This window comes from Pelodiscus sinensis, chromosome 23, assembly GCF_049634645.1.
Source record: "Pelodiscus sinensis isolate JC-2024 chromosome 23, ASM4963464v1, whole genome shotgun sequence".
In the NCBI taxonomy this organism is placed as follows: Eukaryota; Metazoa; Chordata; order Testudines; family Trionychidae; genus Pelodiscus; species Pelodiscus sinensis.
Window position 1 is genome coordinate 14,852,889 of NC_134733.1, and position 26,856 is coordinate 14,879,744.

The window sequence follows — 26,856 nt, forward strand, 5'->3', positions numbered from 1 at the left end:
ATATTAACGGGGCCCAAACACTTGGAAGTTAAACGCTGGACACGAAGAAGCCTCAAAACTTCCAGTAAGGAAAGATCCCTGCCGATGTAATTAGTCTGCAATAACTACACTGCCTCCAACAGCAGCTTCAGATTCCAGCCGTGTTGATGCAATCCTTCCTCTAACACAGTAGATAAACTGATCTGCTGCTAGGCTGTGGCACTCCCAGCTTAGTGTGCACATAAAAGCTCCCAGCGAACTTTCCACGTGAGTCGGAGTTTGCCCAACATTGTTGATCAACACTTCCCGTTTGCTGTGCTGTGCAGCAGGGGACTGTTTCATAGAATCATAGGGTTGGAAGAGACCTCAGGAGGTCATCTAATCCAACCCACTGCTCCAAGCAGGACCAACCCCAACAAAATCATCCCAGCCAGGGCTTTGTCAAGCCTCAACTTAGAAATCACCAGTGGTGGAGATTCCACCACCTCTCTCCACCAGCGGTGGCAGTGTCCAGGTGGTATCGTAAGTCTTTATCTACTGAAGGTCTTTACTTGCGAGGTGTCACAAAATGTTAAATATTTCAAGTATCATCATTCGTTTTCATCCAAGCCTTGCTCTAGGAGCTGTGGATTCCTTGCATTCTTTTTTCATTGTCACCACCAGTGGAGAAGTGGGATAAATAGATGTTGAGTAACATTTTTCCAGCCTGACATCTTTTCTTGCTCATCTGAAAGACATTTAAACTGGGAAAGGGTTGCTCCAGAGGGATCTACTGGCTGGGGGAGCGCTTTGGCCATTCGACAGTAGGCCCCCACCAGTGCCCCGTCTTGTCAGTTAAAACAATGATCCCTAAACAATCAAGACCAAGGTGGATGTTTTTGTAAGTTTCCCCAGCTCCTGCTGGGAGCCTGGTTTTATAGAAATAAGCAGCACTGAGCCATGTGTTCCTTCTCCCCTTTCTCCATCTGTGTGGCTGCTAGCATATGGATTTGAAATGTCGGCCAGCTTTTCTGGTCTTACCTCCTTGCCTAGCTGGTCAATGTGTTATTCCTCAGAGGAGTAAATTTTCCAAGGGGGAATGTGATGGAGCCACTCTGCTTACTACAAGCTCAGCCACTCTGTCCCATGAATGACTTGTCTGTCAGGCCTGTAAGACATCTCTGGTGTTGTGATTCTACAGACTGAGTATCCCCTTGAGATCGCCCTGGGCTTTGAGAATTTCTCCATCTCTGCGATCTCACTACTTTTATCCACTGGGATTCAGGGGTTCAAAGGGCCGGAATGACTATTGTGAGGTCTGAGGTTTGTTGTGTTTTTGGTCTTGCTTGTGGTCAGGGTGTGTGTAGGTTAAAACACTGGTTTGAATTTGCAGACATTTCTCCCCTGTAATTTAGACCCATGTTTCAGTCTTGCTGGGATCGTACCTTCAGTTTCCCTGTGTCAAGATCATTCAAATCTGAGGCTTACACATCTCAATCATCCCTCTCCAGGGTCTCCCCCCAGCCCACCTACAATCTTCTGTCCAGTCCTTCCATTGAAGTAACGCTGACCATCAGCTACAAACTGGGCGCTCTGACACGGAGTCATGAAACAATTCCATGGTTGCTTTCCTTTTTAGTTAAATCTGTGGCATATTTATCAGAACAAAACCACCACCTGAAATTCTCGTCTGCATTGCAATGATCAGCCCAAACATCTGTCCTTAAAACCCATGCACATTATCACGTGGTAGCTGACTGGCTTCTTATCAGAAATAAGGTGAGTCACAGGCTGGGACAGGCACCCGTGTCCCGAAATCCACCCTGGCCAGCAAGAATCATTGTGGCAATCTCAGGGCAGGATTCAATGGACTATGAAGACTAAATTTCTCTTTTGTCCCATGTAACAGGGTGCAGGCCAACTGGAGCAGTGTGCCCACTCACTCACACTGTTTCCATGGCTCTTGTTAGCCTACTAATTTAGGGTGCAACTATTGTCCTGCTAATCTCACTTAAAAACCAATTTAGAGGGGAAAAAAATAAACCAACCCATAATGGTCTATGATTAAATCTCTCCTTTCACCTTTGGTTCCCTTTCACCTTTGATCAATATCCCAGTTTTTAAAGTTCAAACTCTGTTTCTCTCTGCCTTTTGCATGCCTCCAGGGCAACTGTTTTAAACCCAGCTGCAAATCCCCCCCGCCCCCCCCAAACCCTCAACCCTCAGTGCAGAGCAAAAGTTTAAAGTAAGGTCAGACCCACTTCAGGCACCATTTGCAAATGCAGACCTGACACGACAAAATGCAGAAGTGCTGTAGAAATCCCTGCCAAGAGGCGCTTCCAAGCAAGCCTTTCCATCAGCGAGTACCAATGCAAATAATACCTGCTTGATTTATTCCTTCCTCGCTATAAGGTGGCATTAAGGATTTAAAGAAGCCTATCTAATAGAGTGCTGGAAATTATAAATCAGTGGGGCTTTGTAAAGGTTATTACTTTAAACAAAAGGGCAACAGAATGGAACCAATTAAATGGCACCTGAATTGATAAACAAACTGGTTATTGTAGGGAGCTATTCTCCACATTTTTGTGCGACACCCTTCCCCCCTTCTTCCTCCCACCCCCTTCCTCCTGAGAGAGTCAGTAATAATAAGGAGCAAGGCCTGTGGAGAAATTTACATGTGATTGGAGTTTAATGGGCCGCAACAGGCCTACCATCTGATCGCCATGGAAACCAATCCTTTCTCAAGATTTTAAACAGTCTGAAATGTCCTTTTATTGTCTGCTTAAAATGTGTCATGTGAGCCCAACGGGGTGGGCGCTTGTATGTATCAATTTGTTTCTGTCTCAAGGCATGCCATTGCCAGGCTATGAATATATGTGTGGGGGGGAATAGCCCTGCCAGGAGACAATAGGCACAGCTGATTTGGAATCCATGGAGACCCTGCTATACTATGCTCTGGAATGGTGACATATGGTCTCAACCCGACCCAGGCGATAGAGTTACAATAGGCAGCCACGTTGCTCCACACAAGAGCTAGGGGGTTGTTCCTTTTTGTTGCTGGCTATTCATCCCCTAGCCAAGTAAACTTTTTCCATGCCTCTCTTTCTCTCTCTCTTTTTTTTTTAAACTCTGACCGTTGATCACTAGAGCTCTGCAAAAGAAAGAAAAGACTCTCCATGTCTGAGAGATGTTTGCTTTCCACTTGATTTGAAACTGGATGAAGGTAAATATCGGCGTGGGGGTGAAAACAGGGGGAGAAATGTCCTCCAATAGTTGAACCTAGGAGTTGCCAGACAGCGCCAGACCATTGGTGCACTAGTCCAGAATTGCTAGTCCCAAAAGTTCAAAAATCATGACTCAGGATCACCCAAAATCATGAGATTATGTACAAAATAGATGTGGTGTTCTTTTCATTTGCCTTCTGCTTTTTGAGCCTTTAGGGTGCATTGGGGTCACATTTTGAAGCTCTCTCCACAGCGAGGAGGGTTAAAAACGTACCATAAATGAAGGCCGACATCATCACATATCCACTTGATTCCAGGAGCTGGAGATTCAAGAGGAACAATAATTATCATGAGGTTCATGAGAGTCGGCAATACTAGACAGTATTGTATCATGTCTCTTGCAGTGGCCAGTAGCAGCTGCTTCAGAGAATAATGCAAGAAATCCAAGAGTGGACAAGCATGGAATAATCAACCCATACAGGAAGTTTCTTCCCAACGCTGGCAATTGGCCCATGTGCATTAAACCATGGGAATACCTTTGCAAGGTGTGTGAGTAGTTCCCTCCCACTCTAATGTAACTCTTGTCACTCCTTCATATACAGTGCCCCATTCTTTTTTGAAACCTGCTCAGCTGTTTGTTTCAGTGGCACCTTGTGGAAATGAGTTCTGCAGGTTCACTGTGCTTTCCTGTTTAAAGACATTTGCTCCAGCTGTGCTTATGTCCCCCTTTTTGTGTTCACTTCCCCAGGAATGTTCTACTGGGTGAGTTTCACTAGCATTCTTTAGGGAGAGCACATTTCAGGATCAAACATACAAGGATGAGCAGAGATATACCTTTACATTTGCATTACACATGTTCCCTGTCAGAGACTAGGAACAATGCCTGCTAACCTATGGTCAAACCAATCTCAACCAACCAAGTGGACTGAATATCAAATATATTTGGAGAACAGGTCATGATCAAACCGAAGAATGAAAAGCAATTAAGAAAAAACAATCAATTGCTTTCAAATAACTGAGAGGAATTAAAGTTCTCCCACAAGCAGGAAAACCCTGATTCCACTGCTCTTTGCTAGTTCTTTGCCAAGCTCTGCTTAAATAGACACAACCAGTGTTCACTGATTTTGTTGAGGGGGAGGGAAATTTGTATGAGACAGGATAGCAAATGTGATATTAATAAGTCAGTTTTTCGTTACTTTCCTCCCTGGATCCCTTTTCTGCTTTTGAACCTACACCAGTTGCTTATTAAGAAAATGGGAGCCTGTATTAAGGGGATTGGGTAGCTCCCAGGAATGGAGATCAGCTTCTCCTCTGAGCTTCCAGTTTGGCACTAAATCTTCCATTACTTTGACACCTGTGTTCTCAGAAAAGTTAAAGGGTTGAGAGACTAAATAATGCAGAGGGGACCCTTCCAGGTGAGGGGCAAGGCAGTGTGGAATGGCTGCACAAGCTGGCACTGTTCTGTGGCTCAGCTGCACTACAAATTCAATTGGGTGAGCTGCTTTGGCTCAGCTGGAGCTCAAGGCTTTGGTGAAGACTAGGTGAGGGAGCAGCCTCCTAGTCATGGTCCCAGAAGGCCAGCTAGAGAGCCTTGCTGACTACTTTCCCACCACATTGCAAAGCTTATTGCTTTCAGTTGGCTGTTCAGTTTTGGGTCACCTGCACCCCTCATTGCTTTTCATGATTTATTTGCACAAATGGGGAATTGATCTACTGCTCCTAGCAGCTTACAACAAAAGTTGGAGCATCAGCACAAACCATCAATTTTGTTAGGTGGTGTCTATTCTAGGCAGCCTTTAGGCAGGCTGCACTAGAAGTACCAACAAGTGCCCCAGTCTCAATGCCTGTGCAGAACCCCATTTTCTCTCAACAGGGCCAGCTCCCATACAGCTCCTTGTAGGAGTGAGGTTATTCTAGTTTCCCCACCCAACATAGCAAGGCTGTTGATTCACATCCACGCTAAAGCTCACACTAAACTCCTGTTTGCACTCAGGAGCTAGCAGAAGAAATCCCAAAGCACTAAAGTCCCTTCTCAAAGCCCAGAAAGGATTCTACCATTTTAGCAAACTCACTTATACATTTGCCACCTTTCCCCCATAACCCACTCTCAGTCTCTTCTATGCTAGCCTTGGCTTATATGAAAAGAAAAAGCCAACAGCTTGGTGCAGGACTTTTATAGCTAATCTCCAGTAGTAGGCGTGTGCTGGGTGGAGCCAAGTCTCTGACTCCGCCTCAAAACATTTGCTTATAAAAAGGGAACTGCCTAGCCCTACCTGACCTTAATTGTTAAAAATCACTCTGGTCTCTGTCTCACATCACTTCTCTGTGAAAGGCTGTTCTTATTTTCTACAAACTTTATTGAAGCCATAGGAATCTGCGGGTGCTGGCAATGAACAGGGTTGCTTTGTTATTATTTGTATTGCAGCAGTGCCTAGATTGAGACCCTATCACACTAGGTGCTGTACACAGAACAAAATGACAATGCCTGCTCCAAAGAGCCTGTATTCTCCAAAGGGGTGTTTTGTTTAGTCAAAATCTTTTTGGAAATAACAGACTCTAACCCACTCCTCACCCAAAACCAACCAACACATGCTCTTTGATGGGGGGTATTAAAATTGCCACACTTTTCTAGTGGGAGTATTTATAAATAACTCTGAAAGGCATAAGAAATAATGCATAGTTGGTATAGCATCTGGCTACTCTAGTATTCTTAGATTGTTATAGAATTCAAGAGACTGCTTAACCATCTCTAATATCTTCTGATTGTGCTTTTAAGCATGGAACACACACTACACATATCTGGCATATGCTCGTAAAACCTGTTAATGCTTGATAAAGTTGAGGTATGTACCCTCAACATAAAATGTTATGAGGAACATTATATAACCATTGTTTAAATATCTATTTGCTACTGGATTTCAGCGAAATTTGAGACACTAGTTAACTCCCTATGGTTGTGAGGAATGGCATCAGACTGCCTGCTTTCTCTCCCGATGTGAGCTGACATCACAGCTACTATAAATTTAACTCCCAGCGTCTGACTTCTTTCCCCTTCTCGCCTTTCTGTGCAACACACTCTCAACTGTGTGGCCTGAAGCATGAAATTCAACACAGGAGAAATACAAGAGATGTGAATGAGGGAGAGGCAAAACCCAGTGGTGTTATAGGTTTTCTGTTTAGCATCTACTCCAGGTAGCTTGTGGCAAGGAGTTCCACAGACTAACTGTGATGTCAAGAGCTTAGCAGGATTCAAAGAAGATAAGACATTTATTTGGCTAACAAGAATATCCATAGTAATGAGAGAACAAGGATTAAGTCAACAGTTTTGGAAGGGATGAGCACATTCAGGTGGAAGGCATGCACCACCTTCTTGTAAATAGAGGTCAGAAAGGAATGTATTCCATTGCTACCTACGGCTTTCTCTGAACTAGCTGGTTCCAGGAACCATGGGAGGCCGGAGACCAGAGTAGGGCTCGTACCTACTGCTCTCTCCACCTACCCCCAGAACTCTGATAAGTTGCCAGGGCTGATTCTCTTCTGCCCGACACCTTGTACTGTCATGTGCACCTGTGCATTGTGAGTGTAGAATGGTATCATTCCCAGTAGAGTAGCATTTTATACCCAAGGAGTTGCACTAGTGCAAAGTACTTACCAAAGGACTGAGCCAGATACCAAGTAACAGAGAACGAGACCTCTGGGGCAGGAGATCCGCCATGCAAGAAGCCAGCTGATAGGCCCCTGGCAACCCAGAGTCTTCTGGAAAGGTTGCGTTCCCCCTTAGTTACCCAGCAGCCACAGCTGGGCAGGAGGGGAAACATGAAATAGCCCATCCTACATGGTCTCAAATCTGTGTCCGAAGAAGGAGAGGGGTAAAAGCATCAGCTAGTACGCTCCTCTCCTCCCCCCGCTTCTAGGTTTCCTGCCCCTTCCAGTTGATTAAAAGGCTTTTGAACAATATAACTCTTGTGACTTCATTCCTCTTGCCTCCTGTGCGCTCACCTATTCATCGTCCTCAAGTGGCTGTGCAACGTGGGGGCGGGGAAGAGGGAACATTACATGACAGTGGAACCGTGATAACAGGGCCTCAGCAAAAGTGCTGACGGTGCCCTCGCGTGCCGGATGGCAGGCTGTTGCCAGCCGTGCTTTCGTTTAATCTGATTAGCCTGAAGTGGCCCCTGTGAAGAGAGCTCAAAGAATTGGCACTATAAAACGTAGGGGAAGAGGAAGGAAGAAACGACTCCTGTCATTCAAAGGAAGTGCTTTGCGTGACAGCAGTTCAAATTCCAAATAAAGATTCTCTCCCGAGGGGGCAGATAATAAACATTATTTAACGGAACACTTGAAAGGCAGATTAACTGCAGGTCCATATGGCCTGTTATAATAAACATCTTTTTATGTTGTGGTTGAGGGTGAAACAGGGAGAGGGAGCAAAAGCAGCAGATTAGGCCCCTGAAAAGCCCAAATTAAACCTGAAGAGGGCTGTAGAAAGGAAGCTGAAACAGCATGAGGTAAATAGAGGGGCTAGAGAAATGGAATGGCAGATTTTTTAGTAGATATCCTGGAATAAGACGGCTGTCACCATAGCTTTCTCTTTGGGCTCCATTCTGAGGCTACATCTAGACTACAAGCCTCTTTCGAAAGAGAGTGTCTAAACTACAAGCAGATTTTTCGAAAAAGCGAGCCGCTTTTCCGAAAGAGAGTGTAGCCGCTCTCTTTTGAAAAAGCCCTGTTTGCATTAAAGAATGCCTTTTTTCGAAAGATCACTTTAGAAAAAAGGCGTTCTTCCTCATAAAATGAGGTTTACCACGGTCGAAAAAACTGCTGCGTTCTTTCAATTTAATTTTGAAAGAACGCTGCGGCAGTCTAGACGTAGGGGAAGTTTTTTCGAAAAAAAACCCTGTAGTCTAGACACACCCTCCGTTACACTCATCTACACACACAATTGCAAAGGCTTAAAGGCATGATTTTTAAATTAGGTTGGTTAAACGGAGTCAAAAAGCTGCATGGATGCTCTTATTTCAGTTTAAACCCAGCTTATTTCTGTTACTGAAGTCAGATGGGAGCAGGTTTCAGCTAAACGGCCATAAACTGCTCTCAAACTGAAATCCACATCTAGCACCAGCTTGAAAAATGTAAAGCCAATGAAGGTGGAACAGAAGCAACTGGCATGTCCAGACAAGGCTTTGGGCCTTTTCTCAGCACTCTGCCAGTGAAAAGAGGCTGTAATGTACATGTTAGAGCAAGGGAAAAGGAGAGAAGTCAGGCCTGTTCATTTAACCAGGATTCCAATTTTTAAAGATAGAATCCTAGCACTGAGAAATAGAAAAAGGCCCATTAAATCCATTAGCCCATTCTTCTAAGATCTAGATCACTATGGGATATCTCCCAGTGCTGTTTCCTGCTTAGTCTGAAATGCCTCAGGTTACAGGGCTATCAGCATCTCCCATGGGAGACTAATCAGATCCCATAGTGAAGATATTTCCTCCTGAAGTTTTTCACCCCTTCTTAATTTGATCCTCCTTTTTAATTTGCATATGAGGATAGACATGTAGCCACAGGGCTGTCTGTGACCATAAAGCACCATCAATTTTGTAGGTAAAGGGTGTAACCATTTGCTTGAGTGATTTTCCTGCCAATTTTCCTGCAGCAGTTTCTCTGGGAAAAAAATTGGCATTATTTAGGTGGTGATCTGTAGGATGTATGTGTGTGAGAGAGAATAATCTATAGCAAAAGGAATGTTACAAGTATCTGGAGACAGTCACTCGTAGCATGCAACAATTGGAAAACCTACCTATGTGTACATTGTGGACCATGTGTCCGATGCATTTTGTTTTTAAACAGGATTTGTGTAATGTACAGTGTCACGGAGCCCTCTGCAGAATGATTTAAGGGTAGGTTAAAGAGAAAAGGAAGGCTGCGAAGTGAGACTGAAAGAGGGGAAGTGACGGCAATACGACGTCACATCCTGACCATTATCTGCTGCTTCAAAGTTGGGGAATGAAGACTTGTGTCTTGCTCGCTAATTACTCAGCTATTTCCAGCAGCTTGGCTTGGCAATCAAGAGTAGTGCATGCTATAAACATCGAGGGGGAAATGGCTAGCGTGCAGGGTTTGGGAATAGCATAGTCTGGCTTTCCCAGCCTTGGGAGTTGCTGTCCAAAGCTGGAGTGAAGGCAGCGCCTGTAATGACCAATACTCCAAGGGTTGGACCTAGACAAGTTAGGGTGAACTTCTCCCCAGGAGGAAGAGGCTCCTCAGAACAAACCATGCTTCAAAGAGTCGCCTACAAGCCTAGGTAGAGGCCCAGGCCCTGGTGTTTCTCTTTGGGCATTTGGTGAATGCTGACCAGGGTGTGAGGTTATAAAAAGGGGAGGAAGAAGAAACCACGATTTCCATCTTATCTTCTTTTGACCCAAGTGGATTTGTTTTCTGATCATGTCTCTCTGGCTCTCACATTTGTGCCTGTCATAAACTGCACTTCTCATTCATTTGGTTTTTTCTTTCCTTCCAAGCTCCTGCACGCGCTGTCCCACGCCAGCTTGCTGCCCCTCTGCAAAGCTATTTAACAACGCTGCTGCCCTGTCAGCTCTGCGCCCTGACAATGTCAGTACAGTTCAAATGGGGTGGACAGGCTGGTATTGCGTAGGACAGGAGGACATGTTCACCCGGAGCTGGACAGACAGAGGTTGACAACAGTGCTGCTGAGGGTCATAGCCGAGATATCAGGGCATATTTATTTTAAAGTCTCTGCAGATCACAATACTCCTGGCAAGCTCCGGGCAGTTCTGGTTGCACTGACTTCATCTCCCCTTCCAGTGAAGAAAGTTGCTTGGTAAAGAGTTGACAGTTCAGTCACACAGGGGTTTATTCCCTCGGTGACCTCCACGTCCGCTCGGCTCAGCTCAGCACTGATCATGTGTCTGGGGCATCCATGTCGTTAACAGCATTTTGCTACTTTTGGCTCATGAAGAACAGACTCCGTTTGATTCCTTATCTGGTGTCAGAAGGAGGCTGAAATCAGTGGCGTGCTCCTTGCAATCAGTTATAGTATGATTGATTCGCCTTTCTTTGTAGCATCCGGTACCCAGAGACAGGGGGCTGGGACAATTTTTATAGTGGGAGCACTGAGAGCTGTAGAACCAAAGTGTAAACCTTGTACACAATGGGAACCACTTTAAGCCAGGGGGTTCTGCAGCACCCCTAGTTCTAGCACCCTTGCAAAAAGGCCCCAATCACGCTCAGGGCTTCTGACGCTGCCTTTGTCCTGTTATACTGTCAGCTGTTTAAGGCAGGTTCTCTCACTGTGAGGCTTATACAGTGCACCGTCTTAGGCTCTATGAAGTCTCAGTGGGGTCACCATTTGAGTCTGTAACTTTTAAAACAAGTAGTCCGGTGGCACCGTCGAGGACGAGTGGGAAACCTTTTTTGGGCCAGGGGCCACTGACCCACAGAAAAATCAGTTGGGGGCTGCAAACAAGTGAGAAACAAAAAACCCCACCCCTCACCAGTGTGGGCTCCCAATGCTGGGGGGGAACCCTGAGCTTCAGAGGCCAGATCCAGGCAAGGTGGGGGTTGCATCTGGCCCTTGGGCCTTAGATGCCTCACCCCTGCCTGAGGGCACGTCTACACTAGCCCCTTAGTTCGAACTAGGGAGGCTAATGTAGGCATTCGAAGTTGCAAATCAAGCCCGGGATTTAAATATCCCGCGCTTGATTTGCATCTTCCCGGCTGGTCGCCATTTTTGAAATTTACAAGTCCTGACTAACTGCCCACGTCTACACCCGGCAGGGACCCAGTAGTTGGAAATAAAGCCCTAAATCGAACTACCTATTATTCCTCCTGGAAAGAGGTTTAACAGGTAGTTCAAACTAGGGCTTTATTTCGAACTACTGGGTCCCTGCCATGTGTAGACGCGGGCAGTTAGTCCGGACTTGTAAATTTAAAAAATGGTGACCGGCTGGGAAGATGCAAATCAAGTGCGGGATATTTAAATCCCAGGCTTGATTTGCAACTTCGAATGCCTACATTAGCGTCCCTAGTTCGAACTAGGGGGCTAGTGTAGACGTACCCTTAGAGACTAACAAAAATCTATAGAATCATGAGCTTTCATGGGCAAAACCACTTCTTCAGATGAGCTGGAGGATGGACTGGAAGTCATAGAAACCCAAAATTTATAACAGAAAAGGAAGGGAAGAAAAAAAATTACTGCTATACGCATGCATAGCGAGAGACGGTCCCTGCCCCCAAATAGTTTAAAATCAAAATAGAAAAGACAAGGAGCATTATCTGAATCTCTGTGATCAGTTAGGTAAGAGAAGCACAGAGATTTATTTGCCCAGGGTTATGCAAATAGACAAGTTGCAGAGCTGGGACGTGAATCTTTATTTGTTATAGCTCAGTCTAATTCCTTAATGGGCCTGCCCTTAGGACTGGGGTAGAGGTGCAAGTGTGTGTGATCCTGCAAACATATATACATGTGTTTTCTCATGACACAATCTATGCCAGGAAGTGGTCACCCCAGGCTATCCCATCTCTTTGTGCCATGCAACATATCATAATGTAACTGTACTGTATATTCATGTGTAACCCATGCTCCATGGTTGCTCTCAGCTGGTATTGGCAGCATTTAAATCCTAAGGATGCTGCAAAACCTGATAAAATAGAAGTGACAAAATCTGAAGGAGCAGGAGCAGCTGTGGGGTTAAGGTACTAGAGTGAAAATCTGGTGAAATTCTGTCTCAGTTCTCGCCTCTGCCACATGCTGCTTGTGTGACCTTGAGCAAGTTATGTAATCTGCCCGGGCCTCAGTTTCCCCCCTGTAAAATGCAATTCATAACGCTGCCTTTGGTTATACTGTCAGCTCTTTAAAGCAGGAACATTCTCTCACTGTGCGGCCATACAGGGCACTGTGCAATGGGCCATTGCTAACACAGTGTCAACAAGGATAACTGGCAATATCTTCTAACCAGCCAGCCCGGAGAAATAAAAAGGAAATTCATTTCTTAATCCCATTTTAAAAATCTCAGCGTCTCGGTGGTGGCAAGTTAACCCAAGTGGGGAGGTCTGACGGGAGCTCTGAAAGCTCCTTTCTTCCTGAAGTGCCTCGGAGGGTTTTTGAATGTCCGACCGGCCCTTGTCAGCAGCACTTCCCCTCAGGCGGAGCCAGAAGCTTTGTTTCAAGTGACTTAGCCGAGCTGTTAAAGTCTAACAGCACAAGATTGCTCCGAACAACAAATAATAATGTCAGTTACCCACCAGGGAGAATGATCTTCTGTTGATGCTTTTGCCCTGGGATTTGTGGAGCCTGGCTGGAGGGGGCTTTAGGGAGGGGAGAATGTCTGGCTTGCCCTCCTCTGTTGCTAAACTATTTCCGTCTGGGGGGTGTCTCTCTTGTGGTGCGTGCTACAAGAGCTGCCTGTTTTCTCCCTCTTTGCCATCACTTGCCACTAATATCCACCTGCCTCTTGTCCCCTGTGTTACCAAAAGCAAGGCTTGGATCCTCTTTAGGGCCCTGCTTAAAACACTGCTCAGTCCCTTCTACACGATAACCTGGAACTGTGTCCAGCCTGGGCGCTGCAAGGCAGAAGCTTTCTGTAGTATAGACGGGGGCCTGAGCCCAAACGGTGAGCCATGGCATGAGAGTCAGAATATGTAACTCTCCGTATGGCGATAGTACCTCGAGGTCCTACTTGGGGATCAGGGCCCCATCATGCAAAGCTCTGCACTTTCATATCAAAAGACAGTCCCTGCCCCCAAAGAACTAACAGTCTGAGCATTAATTGTCACCAAGTTGGTTCCACATATTGTCTGTGTCTGTGTTCAATATGGCTCACGTATGCTTCCTTATCATGTGTATGGGCAGGGCTGAAGGGATCGTCCAAGGATTTAGAATGATTTGGAGCTATCACTAAGACATGGCTTGGTCCATCTACTCTGCAAACCAAGATCAAGTTTTTTAACAGTATTGGGGGACAACTGGGTTGCGGCGAGGTAACCCTGATATGAATGAGTCTCTGGATCAGCTTCCCATGTTTGGATAACCAGGGTAGCCAGTCTTCCTGCCATCTGTGCAGCTGTAGCATGAGAAACCTCTTTAGGACACGAGCAGTGGAGGCACTAAGGCAGTGATGGGCAACCTAGGCTAGTGAGTGGGCTGCATGAGTGGCCTCCTCCATCTCGGTGGGCTGCAAGATTGTTGGAACCAAGATGGTCTCCCAGGACAGGGCAGTTTGGCTCACTGCACTTGTGTGCCTAGAATATGTGGCGTGTGCTGATGGACCCGTAGCTGCATTTTGATTGGATGCAGAGTGCACGGCTCTCACAGTCAACGCTGTGTGCAATCAGCACCCACTTCCCTTCACGTGCCCTGGCTTTACGTGTGTGTCACTTTAGTAATACCGGTAGGAAAAAAACCATGTGGGCAGAAACCAGCAGAATCTGGCACCCCTGCATGTGGGCAACGGTAAACAAAATGTGTTCTGCGTCGCACCGAGAACTCCAATGGGCCCTCGGGCCACAGGCTGCCCACCACTGCACTAAGGGATAGCTGCCTAGATCTTCACTCACACAAACATAGCACTGCACTGGGGTCTGCATGGTGTGCCCATGCCAGCGTGGCATGGCTGATGCATGGCTGTGTTGTGAGCATGCACCGTGACCACACTGTGCTCGCTGTATTGCATGTTAGAGGAACACATTGGACCCTTGGCTTCTGAATACGAGTGTAGCTTGGTTTGTAACCCGGGGGAAACTAGGGCTCCAAAGAGCTAGCCCAGAAGAACTGATACAGCCCTTAACAACTGGGCTGTAACTAGGCTCGAAAAGGGTTTAAAACACATCACAAGGGAGACTGTAGGCCTGGAGGAGAGACATACCCTAGAGAACAGAAGAGAGGCACATTCAAAGTGCTGTAGGAAGCTTTTCTCCTAAAACAAGCCATGCCACACGGCCTCCATTTTGCAGGTCTGCATTTCTGATGGAAAGGGTTAGAAGTGGGGAAAAAAGCCAGGCAATCGAAATGTAGATTTTGGTGAGATGGAAGTGACCTGTGAAAGTTTGACTGTCATTGGGAGTTACTGGCATCAAGGTCCCAAGTTTACCAACTGTTGTCCTGCTCCTAGAAATCAGAAAGACAGGAGCAGGGCAATATGTATCCCAAAGCTAAATTGCCAACGGGGATGGACAAACTGGAAATTAACTTAGCTCCGGACCCACATCTGGGTCTGAAATGAACCATGCGGCCCCTCCAGAAATGCTGGGCAAACGTTATTGCTGTAACTCTTTTCCTGGGACCCTAAACAGGATCTCAGTTAGGGCCACACAGAGAACCACACTGCTTGATCAGCAGGCCTGTTCTCATTCCACCGGACCACACCTGGCATACCAGCCTGGGTGATTTTCTCTGCATTCCAGGAGCCACTTCCCTCCAGGCTGCATTCTGAGTTTGCGACTGTCTCACTAGGATGCTTAAAACCTACTGAATTCAATGGGAAAAGTTTCAGTCTTTCTTAGATTGTGAACTCTTTGGAGTGGAGATTGTCTTTTTTACTGTGTCTGTACAGCACCTAGCACCGTGGGGTTCTGGTCCAGCCTGGTGCTCCTGGATAATACTGCAATGCAAATAATAAATAATTTCAAAGGGCTTTGGATCAGGCCCTAAATCAGTGCTAAGTGATTTATTTGCAACAGCATTCCCACTGTTCACTTTAAGCCTGGCATGTTTGCTTTTCCTTCCTAAGTCACAAACATGATCCTAATTCAGGGAATATTTGTAATATTTCAGTTTTTTCCTCTTGAAAGCTCCCTGTATTTCCACCTAGCAATGCTCCTGCTTTGGAGTGTTGGACATGGTCAACAGATTGCATTTCCACATTTCATCTGGACAGATATTACTTTACAGACGGGAACGTGTCCAAAGTCAAACGGTTATGCATTGCTTTGCAGAACTTGCATCCAGCAAAGCATTTATTTTTGCAGCAAAGCAATATTCCAGAGTGTGAAATTATCATTAATTATTTCTATCAATAGAGCAACATCCAGACGCTATGGGCCTCTTGTGCTTGGGGTACACATACACATATTAAGAGCCAATGTGAATTAAATATGGTGGACAAAGAAAATGTTAGTATCCATTTTTTGTGTGTGAAACTAAGGCCATAGTCACAGAGGGAATCAGTGTCAGAGGCAAGAAATGAATGCAGATCTCCAGCATCCCAAACTGGGGCCTGCTCTGTACAACCACCCTTCCTCTCAGCAGCTCAGAACAAAACTTTGATTATGTTTAGCAAAATATTTGGCAACTATTATTGTCATTTTTGCATGCTATTAATTTGAATGTACTCGCTAGCTGTTCAATGGGGAACTGCAATTGTTTAAAAAAATACAATACTCATAACACAAGAACTAGGGGGTCATCAAATGAAATTAACAGGCAGCAAACAAACAAACAAAAGGAAGTATTTCTTTATGCAGTGCACAGTCAACTTCTGGAACTCCCTGCAAGAGGATATTGTGAAGGCCAAGACTATAACAAGGTTAAAAAAGAGCTAGATAAATTCATGGACGAGAGGTCCATCAACAACTATTAGGCAGGATGGGCAGGGATGGTGTCTCTAACCTGATTTTGCCAAAAGTTGGGAATGGGTGACGGGATAGATCACTTGATAATCTGCTCTACTCTGTGCTGATTTGGCCTCAATTGGAATATTGTATCCATTTCTGGGCACCACATTTCAAGAAAAATGTGGAGAAGCTAGAAAGGGTCCAGAGAAGAGCAACAAAAATGATTAAAGGTCTAGAGAACATGACCTAGGAAGAAAGACTGAAATAATTGGGTTTGTTTAGTTTGAAAAAGAGAAGACTGAGAGGGGACATGATAAGTTTTCAAGTACCTAAAAGAGTGTTACAAGGTGGAGGGAGAAAAAATTGTTTTCCTTAACCTCTCATGATAGGACAAGAAGCAATGGGCTTAAATTGCAGAAAGGGAGGTTTAGGTTGGACATTAGGAAAAACTTCCAAACTGTCAGGGTGAATTGCTTTGGGAGGTTGTGGAATCTCCATCATTAGAGATATTTAAGAGCAGGTTAGACAAATGCCTGTCAGGGATGATCTAGATCAGGGGTGGGGAACTTTTTTGGGGGTTGAGAGTACTGACTCACAGAACAAAAGAGTCAGGGGCTGCACACAAGTGAGAAGAAAAAAAACCCCAACCAAACAAAAAACTCCCCAAAACCAAACCAAACTAAACCAAAACAAAAAACTCCTCACAGAGGGCCCCTGACTGAGAAGCAGAGAGACTCTCCCCCACATTCCCTTTCCGCACCAAAGGCTCCGGGGGCCCAGCATAGTAGATTTGGTGTGCTCCAGCCCTGATCTAGACAGTGCTTGGTCCTGCCGTGAGGGCAGGGGACTGGACTTGATGGCCTCTTGAGGTCCCTTCCAGTTCTAGTATTCTGTGATTCTATGATCCCCTTTTCTGATCATTCCCGTTGGGGCACCTGGCGTTGGCCTCTAGTGGAAGACAGGATACTGGACACAATGAAACTTTGGTATAACCTAGTGTGGCCATTCTTATGTTTATATTCCTATGTTCAGTAAGGAACCCTTAGATTTAACACAGCCAGAAGAATACGAACGTTCTTTTGTTATAATGAAATAAGAAATAGCGGAGGGATTGGGTTGTTTGGTGTTTTCTGTGCTCTGGGAAAAGACCCTGCCCACCAGCCTCTGGAAGTCATATCTCTTCTTGTTTGTCACTGATTGAATGAGCACTGGAAATGAAGCAGGAAATGTTGAAGAAATACTTGCCATGTTTGTGTGTTTTCTTGAGGAAGAGCTGAGCTGCACTGCACTGGGAATCAAAAGCTAAGCAAAAAGTCTGGGTATTTCTATCCCATGGCTGCTAATTCCAGTCCCAGAAGAATCTCTTTAAAGCATGAGTTTCATGTGTGTCTAATGTAATCTCCAAGGTGAGCAGAGGAAATTGGAGATGAAGCAAAGCAAACTGTTGTCTGTAGGATTCATTTGCAGCCCTGCATAAGGTCTGTGCAGGCACACGCACGTGTGCACACATACACAGTGTTGGGTTGTAAATGAAATATGTATATACACATACACCTTAAAAGACACCTTTTCAATTCTAAACTCAATATGGTAAAAAAACAACCTTACTATGATCTCAGTTAACTGAAATTGAAGAGCAATAGAGGCACTGCAGGGATTCTCAGAGGTGTTTTTTTTGAGAAGGGGTAGTATTTAGAAACGTCCACTTTGCAAACACTTGTCTTATGTATGTACAGACACACATACACACTGTATAAAGGCTGTCTTCCAGGTCCTTCCTATTCAACATAATGGAACAACTCATAGTACATGTTGAAACTCACTAGTCCGGCATTCTCTGGCACAGCAACATCCATGGTCCGGCATGATTTTAGTTAGCCGGTGACCACTTGTCATGGGGGTGACCAAATTTCCCATGATCCCATAAAGTTTGTTTACAGCCACCAGTCCTGGCACCCAGTGTTCTGTGCTATTATTTAGCTCTAAGTTACCGTTCAAGAGCCCACTAAGCAGTGAAAGTGTTGGTAATGCTGCTCGACAATACTGACCTCCCATAGTCTCTGGTTTGGCACCGGTTGGGTCCTGAGGATGCTGAACTAGAGAGGTTCAACCTGTAGTAAGTATTTGCCCAGTAAGATGTGATTGTAGAATTAGAGTGAGACAACACAAACACACAAATATGTGTGTGTGTGTGTTTATCTGCTACTAGGTGGAATTCCCACCCGGCTCCAAACACCATGCATTGGCTTTGATTCATACTCCCCACCTCAGATTATTTTGCCATGCTTGTTAACATTGTTAATAATAACATCAAAACATAAAAATCTCTGCTGGTTTTCTTCTGAGCTTGGATCAGCCTGGATTTTTGCCCAGCAGGACTCCTCTCTGTTCCGTCCTAACTTTGTTTTCGTTCCCTCTGCCTCAGAGAAAAATCAAACCTTTTCATACCCCCAAGTTGGAACTAATAGGATCCACTTGGTTTCACTTCACGGTAAGATAGCTGCATTTCTGTGCACGTTCCTAGATTCGCGATGGGCAGCCTAAGCTAGTGAGTGGGCCTCGTCAGTGTCCCGCCTTCCTCTCAGTGGGCCGCAAGACTGTTGTAACCAAGGGTATGTCTACACTACCCCGTTAGTTCGAACTAGCGGGGGTAATGTAGTCATCCGCAATTGCAAATGAAGCCCGGGATTTGAATTTCCCAGGCTTCATTTGCATGAAGCCGGCCGGCGCCATTTTTAAATGCTGGCTAGTTCGAACCCCGTGCCGCGCGGCTACACGCGGCATGAAGTAGCTAGTTCGGATTAGGCTTCCACGAGGAGTACAGCTAGTTCGGATTAGAAGCCTAATCCGAACTAGCTACTCCGTGCCGCGTGTAGCCGCGTGGCACGGGGTTCGAACTAGCCGGCATTTAAAAATGGCGCCGGCCGGCTTCATGCAAATGAAACCCGAGAAATTCAAATCCCGGGCTTCATTTGCAATTGCGGATGACTACATTACCCCCGCTAGTTCGAACTAGCGAGGTAGTGTAGACATACCCCAAGAGAGTCTCCTGGGTAGGGTAGTTTGCTCACTGCGCTTGCGTCCCTAGAATTTGCGGGGTTGTGCCAACAGAACCGTAGCAGCGCTTTGATTGGCTGCAGAGGGAGTGCATGGCTCTCACAATACTGTGTGCAATCAGCACACACCTCAGTTTGTGTCCTTGCTTTACGTGCGTGTCACTTTAGTAACACCGGTAGGAAAAAACCTACATGGACAGAAACCAGCGGAATCTGGCAACCCTGCTCCTGAGTAAGAGTAAACAAAGTATCTCGCGGGTCACACGGAGAACCCCATGCTGCCTGTGGGAGGCAGAGTGCCCATCACTGTCCTAGACTGTGATACAGCGTTACAATATCATACGTGAATGAGCAGAAGTGCAAATTAATTGCTGCTTAGAAACTGTGAAACACGCTTTTTAAAAGTCAGCAGCAAATCATGCTGTCCATAAAATCATGCACGTTCATCCCTGCAGCCTCCGCGACCTGCGTAGCTCTGGTATCTGTCTGAAAAACAATAAAAGCTACATCAAAGGCAGAGGGCAGGGCTGCGTCTCTTTCCGCCATATGTTCTTCCGTGTCTGGCTGCTGCTGCGGTGCCTGGCAGCATATGAACAATATTATAAGCCCTGTCACTCCCACAGCTCTGGTCTCATGTGCGTCACATACACACACACACTTCCCAGCCAGACAGGCACTGGCTCCGTCTGCCACATTCCTTCTATCCCCAACCCCCTGCTCATGTCAGGGTACATGAGCCATTAGCCATTCATTTCTGGGGGTCTGAGGTTTGCATCTCAGTGGCTATTACCAGGCAGGAGTGGGGGGTGGAACAACTGCAGATTAGGTGGGTGAGTTGGGGAGTATGAAAAAATCGAGCACAGATAAGTATGACATGCCTCAGAGCGATAACTGGAAGGACCATTCAAGGCCATTTTGTAGCCCAGAATTTTGGCTCTCCGTTTCTTCACAGAATTAGAATCATAGACTTATAGAACACTAGAACTGGAAGGGACTTCGAGAGGTCATCGAGTCCAGTCCCCTGCCCTCATGGCAGGACCCAGTACTGTCTAGAGTAGACCATCCCTGATAGATGTCTATCTAACCTGCTCTTAAATATCTGCAAAGATGGAGATTCCACAACCTCCCTCGGCAATTTATTCCAGTGTTTAAACACCTTGACAGTTAGGATGTTTTTCCTAACGTCCAACCTAAACCTCCCTTGCTGCAATTTAAGCCCAATGCTTCTTGTCCTATCCCCAGAGGCCAAGGAGAACAAATTTTCTCTCTTCTCCTTGTGATACTCTTTTAGATACCTGACAACTGCTAGCATGTCCCCGCTCAGTCTTCTCCTTTCCAGACTAAACAAGCCCAATTCTTTCAGCCTTCCTTCATAGGTCGTGTTCTCTAGAGTGTCCGTCTGCTATGTACATTGGACAAACATCTCAGACACTTCGCCAAAGGATTAATGCCCACAAAACAGATATCAGACAAGATCACAAAGAGAAAACAGTTTCTTGCCACTTTAACCAGAAAGGACACTCTCTAAATGACTTAGCCACCTGCATTCTGCTACAAAGACCTTTTACATCTGCACTTGAAAGGGAATCCTCTGAACTGTCATTCATGTTAAAATTCGACACTCTCCAACAAGGACTTAACAAGTCTTTGAACTTTCTCACCCATTACCAAGACAGTTTCCCCAATTATCACCTGTAATACCATTAACTCACAAACATCCCACTCTCCCTACCTTTAATATCAGCAATTCACAGACACTTACCTTCCTTCCTCCCCCTTCCCACCCACCCCCCCCGCATCCCCCTTCTGTTCTGCAATGTGATTTGTCCTTTTCATATTTGTTCATTTTTTTTAATTGTATCCTTTGGTATATATGGTTGTGACTACTTTCTTCCACTATTTGATCTGAGGAAGTGGGTCTGGCCCACGAAAGCTCATCATCTAATAAACCATCTTGTTAGTCTTTAAAGTGCTACATTGTCCTGCATTTTGCTTCAACTACCCCAGACTAACACGGCTACATTTCTATCACTATTCTAGACCTTTAATCATTCTTGTTGCTCTTCTCTGGACCTTCTCCAATTTCTCCACATCTTTCTTGAAATGTGGTGCCCAGAACTGGACACAATACTCCAACTGAGGCCAAATCAGCACAGGGTATTGGATGGTTTATTTGGATTGCAAGGCCCTGATCCAAACCACAGGGAAGTAAAGGAACTAAATATGTGGTGGTGATAAGAATAGCTCCACTGATTTCAAGGGGCTTTGAATCAGGCCCAGAGCTTTTTGGAGCAGGGATTCTGGCTAGATCTTGCACACGCATACTATCCACTGGTGGGCATGTACTGGTCTCCCACTGAACCTGGGACAGGATTCTATTAAAGCTCTCACTTAAAGAAGCTTGGCTCTTTAGCTCACATTATGACAGCTCACAGTGGGGCTGGAACCATTTGTATGGTGGGGACTGAGAGGTATTGAGACAAACTGTAAACCCTGGATATAATGGAGACCACTTCAATCCAGGCAGCACCCCCCGCACTCCGAGTTCCAAGTGCCTGTGGCGGCTCATGTTTTCTGTGCTGGTTCATTTGCTGGTAGGCTGGCTAACACATGCAGGACCTCACGGACTTTAAACAGGTGTCCCCCATTTACTGGAGTCTGTCCATGGGAAGTTTGCTGAGGGAGCAAGGCCTGTGTTTGTGCAGTGTCAGGCCCTGCTGTGATACCAATAATTAAGAGCAGTAAGAATTCTGGGCAGAAATATGTAAATGTCCCTACTGCTGTGTGTCGGATGGCAAAGATTAGTCTCCAGCTTAATGAAATCCCAACACTGGAAACGTTCATTTTTATTCCCTTCTGAAATCACACAGACATCCTTGTGTCCACTGAAAAGCCAAAGGGTCCAATTCTGAGCTCAAACTCCTGACATGCTACGTCTCTGCTCCCTCCCCCCTGCAAAACCGGAAACCAAAGGCACAAACCTTGAACTTCCAGTCTTTGGAATTCCATTTTGAGCAGAGGCTCGCCTACGAATCTGCTTATTCTTAGGCGATATGGGCATGGGGGGGAGCCAGGAAGCCAAGACATCAGGTACATATTGCAATCTTTCATCTCTGCCCTCCCTGACCTGTGAAAAGGAAGGGAGGAGCAAGGAGAGGTCAGGGAGTGTGTTTCAATGAACTTGCTGTCTCCAGAGCAATAAGCAAAGGATTGGAGGACACCTGAGCTGTGTCTGGGAGGACAAGATGAGCCGCTTCCTTCTGAGACTTCTGCCCAGGCTCCAGCTTGCCTGAGCAAAATGGGTCAGAGGAGCCCACAGCTCTTGGCTGCCCCGGACAGACGCATGAGCATTTCACCTCAGAGCTCACTTCAAGGGAGCTGTTCGGGGCTGGTCTTGACCTGACCTTGTTTTGGCAGGTTCAGAATCATGTTAGAAGCCATTGCCCAGCCCAGAGGACCAAACTGAACTCTGGCCCTTCGGGGCTGTTGATCCCTTACACTTGTGCAATGCTGCTGAGCGCGGTGGAACAGGGGGCTGCATTTCACTGCTAGGAGGAGTGATCCGTGTCCAGTTTGTAAACATACAGGCAGAGTTGTCCTGAGAGGGGTGCGGGGCCTGAGGCAAACCCCCCCAAGTGCCTCCGGCAAGGGGAACCCTCCCCCTCCCCAGGCCCCGCCCCCGCACCACTCCTTCCTCACGCCCCGCCCCCACTCCTGAGCAACGTGGCCTGACGGATTGTGAGGCCTGGCATGGCGGCAGTAGGGGTTGCCCCTTCCCCCATCACACGGGTGGCGGGAGCTGGAGTGGCCCAGCAGCCTGTTCTGCTCTGCGCCGCCCTGCACTGCCCTCTTGGCCCGCTGTGCCTTCTCCGTGGCGGCAGGAAGCGGAGTGCCCTGGGGCCCTGGTGCTCCACTTCCCGCCACCGCTGAGAAGCCGCATGTAGCGGTCTGGGAGAGGGCGGTGTGGCGAGGCAGCGCAGATGGAGCAGGCCGCCTGATCTGGCTCATGTGGCGAGTGAGGGGGGGCGACCCCTGCTGCCTCTGTGCTGGGCGCCTGTAATCCCCCAGGTCCCAGGCATTCAAAGGATGGGTGGGGCAGCCGTCACGGAGCCCCCAAAAGTGCGGACTTGGAATGGCCACCCTGATTCATCCTATGGAAGGGACGGCTCTGCATCCTCATTGAAATAGGACCAGAGCAGACCAGGCCTGATCCTCAGCTGATGTAACAGCAGATCGCCAATGGAATTATGCCTTTGGCCCCCCCCAGCGGAGCAGATGGCCCTCAAAGCATATTGCTTAGTCACACGATGAGTAACAGGGATGTTACAGCTGCTTTGCACTAGTGCCACTGAGATCAGAACTGAGCTGACTGTCCGGGTTTCCTGCTATTCGGTCTGTTTGTTGTTCTTTAATTTCATCCTGTTTTTTCTTGTTATGCCCTCCTTGTGAAGGGGGAGAAAGAAAGAAAGAAAGAAAGAAAGAAAGAAAGAAAGAAAGAAAGAAAGAAAGAAAGGAGATTTTAAAGGCATTGGGATGATGTGGTGACGTGGTGCATCTGGAAGTCGGTACCGAGTGGGCCAGATTTTCCAAAGAGCAGTGTCAGAGCAGGAGCTGCTGGGTGCGGAGCCCTGCTGGCTCCACACGTATATTTATTTGTTTTACTCTTTTCTCCCAAATGGGTAGAGCCATGGTCCCCAACACGGTGCCCGCGGGCGCCATGGCGCCCGCGGGGGCATTTCCATGCGCCTGCCAGGTGCTCGGGGCTGGCTTGGCACCGGGCGCTGGGCGGGGGGAGCGCCGGCCCCGGGCCCAGTGAAATCTTATGCGGGGTTCCATTAATACCCAAAGGGGAATGAGAGCAGGGTGGACCCATGGCTAGGGTGCTGACTTCAGAAGCGCAGGTTCAATTCCCTGCCCCGCCACAGGTTTGCTTTGTGATCTTGGGTAAATTACTTAGTCTCACTGGGTCTTAGTCCATGCCTGTGAAATGGCGAGAAGAGCCCTGACCTACCTTGCAGGGAGATTTTGAGGTGCTCGGAGTCTCTGGCAGTAGGAACACAGGACTGGAAGGGTGGGCGGTCCAGTCCCCTGCATTGAAGGCTTTCTTGTCATCCATAAATGTATCAAATGCTCCACATGGGGACCATGTAAGAAAGAATGAACATCCTTTCTTTAAACCTCAGATGCACAGGGCACTGGAAACAGGGTGACCATAGTTTCCCAAAGAGAAACAGGGTACCCCACCGGCTGGTCCGAGGCACCCTCCTCCCCTTGCCTTTATGCACAGGGTCAGACCAATCCCTCCTTTTCTCCCTTCTGGGCAAGCCCAAGGTCTCCTTGATGGGGCTGGTCTGAGCTCCCCAACTCCCTGACTATGTACGGGGCTGGCCTGGCCCTCGCCAAATTCCCGAGAAAGTTTGGTGTAGCTTCTTGCCCCTCCTCACCCATTCTTCTGCACCCCATTAGGAGTCACACTCTACTTTTATTGGCAAAACTGGGCATTTGTCCTGTTTGCTCTTGCAAATCCAACAGCAGTTGGCAAACACAAAAAAGACAAGTGCTCAGTTTTGCCAAAAAAAAAAAAAAAAAAAGTCCTGATGGCCAGGACAAGGCTTGAAAAAGGGGACTGTTCCGGCCAAAAGGGGACAGATGGTCACCCAACCTGGAAGACAGAGTAGGTGAAATCCCCACCACAGTGAAATCAAGGGAGTTTTGCCATTGACTCCAACAGGACCAGAATGTCACCCCCTGCGAGCAGTTCTCCTGCAATGCCTGGCACCGCTCTTTTCTCTCTGACGCTAACCCCTCCCCAGTGCCTCACAGGCATTTCCTTTCCTGCGTTGGAAATGTAGCTGTCACTGGATCCCCCTGCAAATCTCTGGCACCAGTGAAAACGGCAGGACTCACTGGACATGTCCACTTTGATATAAAGAAAGCGATTGCGCTGAAGCGGCATCTTTCCCCAGTAGGATAAATGTCCTCCTGCTTCTGTCGCCCTTTGGATGAGCCTCTTAACGGCTTTGGACAGTCCACCTCCATGGCTGTCACTGCGTAGGGTGGAAAACCAAACAGAACAACCAACCAAAGCACCCTAGGAAAAAAACCTCAGCACATGTAGAAGACATCTCAAGGGCAGCCAGCGATGGCCAGGAGAAGAAACTCTGCCACTGCCAGTGTCATGAGAGGACAGGAAAGCTCAGCAGACACCACATTCTCATCCTCGGAGTACCCAGGTTCAGAAGCATTGTGACAGCGCTATTCCTAATGTGTGTGAACAGGAGCAAAGAGCTGATGCCCACTGCTGGCTCATTCTAGGAAGAGACTCAGGCGTCTGCCTTGGACAGAGGAACGGAAACAACACAAGAAGGAGACCAGGCATGGTCCTGAATGCGAACTTCTCCTCTGGGTGGGCCTGGGACATGTGGGAATGCAAGGGGAAGGGCTGAGAGCTGTGTTTGCCAGTGGCTTCTGGCAAATGTTCCCAGGACATCCTGGAGCCTAGGGTGCCATTTGCTAGGGGCAGCAGGAACGTTCAGCAATCTGCTAGGGGCATGGTTTTCTAACTTCCTGTGCCACGACCCCTGTGCAGCCCTGGGACACTTCCATCATCTACCCGGTACCATGCCCTTTTCCTCATGGACACAGGTGACTCATGGTAGCCCTTGGGAAGTGCACCATCCCCTCTACAACCCCACCACAATTTTAAATCGGGTGTTCCAACATGCCTCCTCCCTGTCCCTCTGGGTGGCCCTCCCTGCATCCCTTCTCCTGCCAGCACCAGTCACCTATGCCCCTGGAGCAACATAAGAAAGGCAGGGTACTCCCTGACAGCTGGTTATGACTCTCCTGGGGGGGTCCTGACCCCAAGGGTGAGGCCCCCTGTTTGAGGAGCAACATCCGCACATAAATCACCCATTTCAATTGGGGTCTGTGTGAAGTGGTAGCTACAGTTTTGCTGGGTTTTTTTAAAAGAGATTTACAGATGCTGAAAATCCATCATAATCCCTGGCATGACAGTGCAAGCAGGGAAATGCATAACCGTATGTTCACCTTCCCCTCCACGCTGCAGTCAGCTCCTGGAGGTACTAAGAGCTCCCGTGGGAAGCCAGAGCTCTGCGGCACCTCCTGGCAAGCCCGCCATGGAGCGCTGAAAGCTGCTAGCCCAGAGGCGGGGGAACTCCGGAAGAGACAAGAGGTGAAAAGAATGCAGAGAAAAGGGGCCTGCACTGATCTGACTGGAAAAGACAGGGAGTTAAAATTCACAGTCACATTTTCCTGATTTCTCCCCGTCTCCACGATTTTGTGAGGGTGGCAATTTCAGAAGTTTTTCAAAAACTTCAGCTGTTGGGTTCTAAAGCTGGTTATAAAGAAGGAGGGGGGTGGAGGAGAGAGATTTGGGGTAAATTGGCCTGGATCGTTGGCCCTGTTTAACAAACAAACAAACAAACAAACAAACAAACAAAAAAAAAGAGAAGAAGAAGCCTTGCAAATATAGATATAGATATACAGTAAAACCTGTGTTATCTGGCATGCTCAGGGATTAGGGCATTCCGGTTATCTAAAAATTCCAGTTATCTGATGGTCCCATCAAGCTAGGAAAAACCAATGGACAATAAGGGTGTGTCTAGACTACAGGGTTTTGTAGACAAAAGTGGATTTTTGTCGACAAAACTCTACCCGCATCTACACTGCCGCTGAGTTCTGTCGACATAACGTCGACAGAACTCGGCAGTTTTGTCAACGGCTGTAAACCTCATTCTACGAGGAATAATGCCTTTTGTCGACAGAGTTCTGTCGACAGAAGACATTATTGCATCTACACTCTCCTTTGCGTCTACACTGTCATGTCGACAAAGCGGCTTGCTTTGGTGACAGAACTGGATGTAGTCTAGATGCTCTTTGTCGACAGAAGCTTTGCCAACAGTATCTGTCAACAAAACTTCTGTCGACAAAAGTCTGTAGCCTAGACGTACCCTAAGGCTGTGTCTACACTGGCCACTTATTCCAGAAAAGCAGCTGCTTTTCCGGAATAACTTGAAAGCTGTCTACACTGGCCA

The 26,856-nt window shown here is 47.1% G+C and overlaps 1 long non-coding RNA gene across 1 annotated transcript; it reads right to left on the minus strand.

The window, feature by feature from the left end:
* Nucleotides 1-2,602: 2,602 nt before the first annotated feature.
* On the minus strand, nt 2,603-26,766 carry LOC142819422 (uncharacterized). The gene is made up of 3 exons (XR_012897307.1): nt 23,811-26,766; nt 21,781-21,926; nt 2,603-3,502 (listed from the first exon to the last, which is right to left on the minus strand). It is a non-coding gene; the product is annotated as an uncharacterized LOC142819422 (long non-coding RNA).
* Nucleotides 26,767-26,856: the final 90 nt, after the last annotated feature.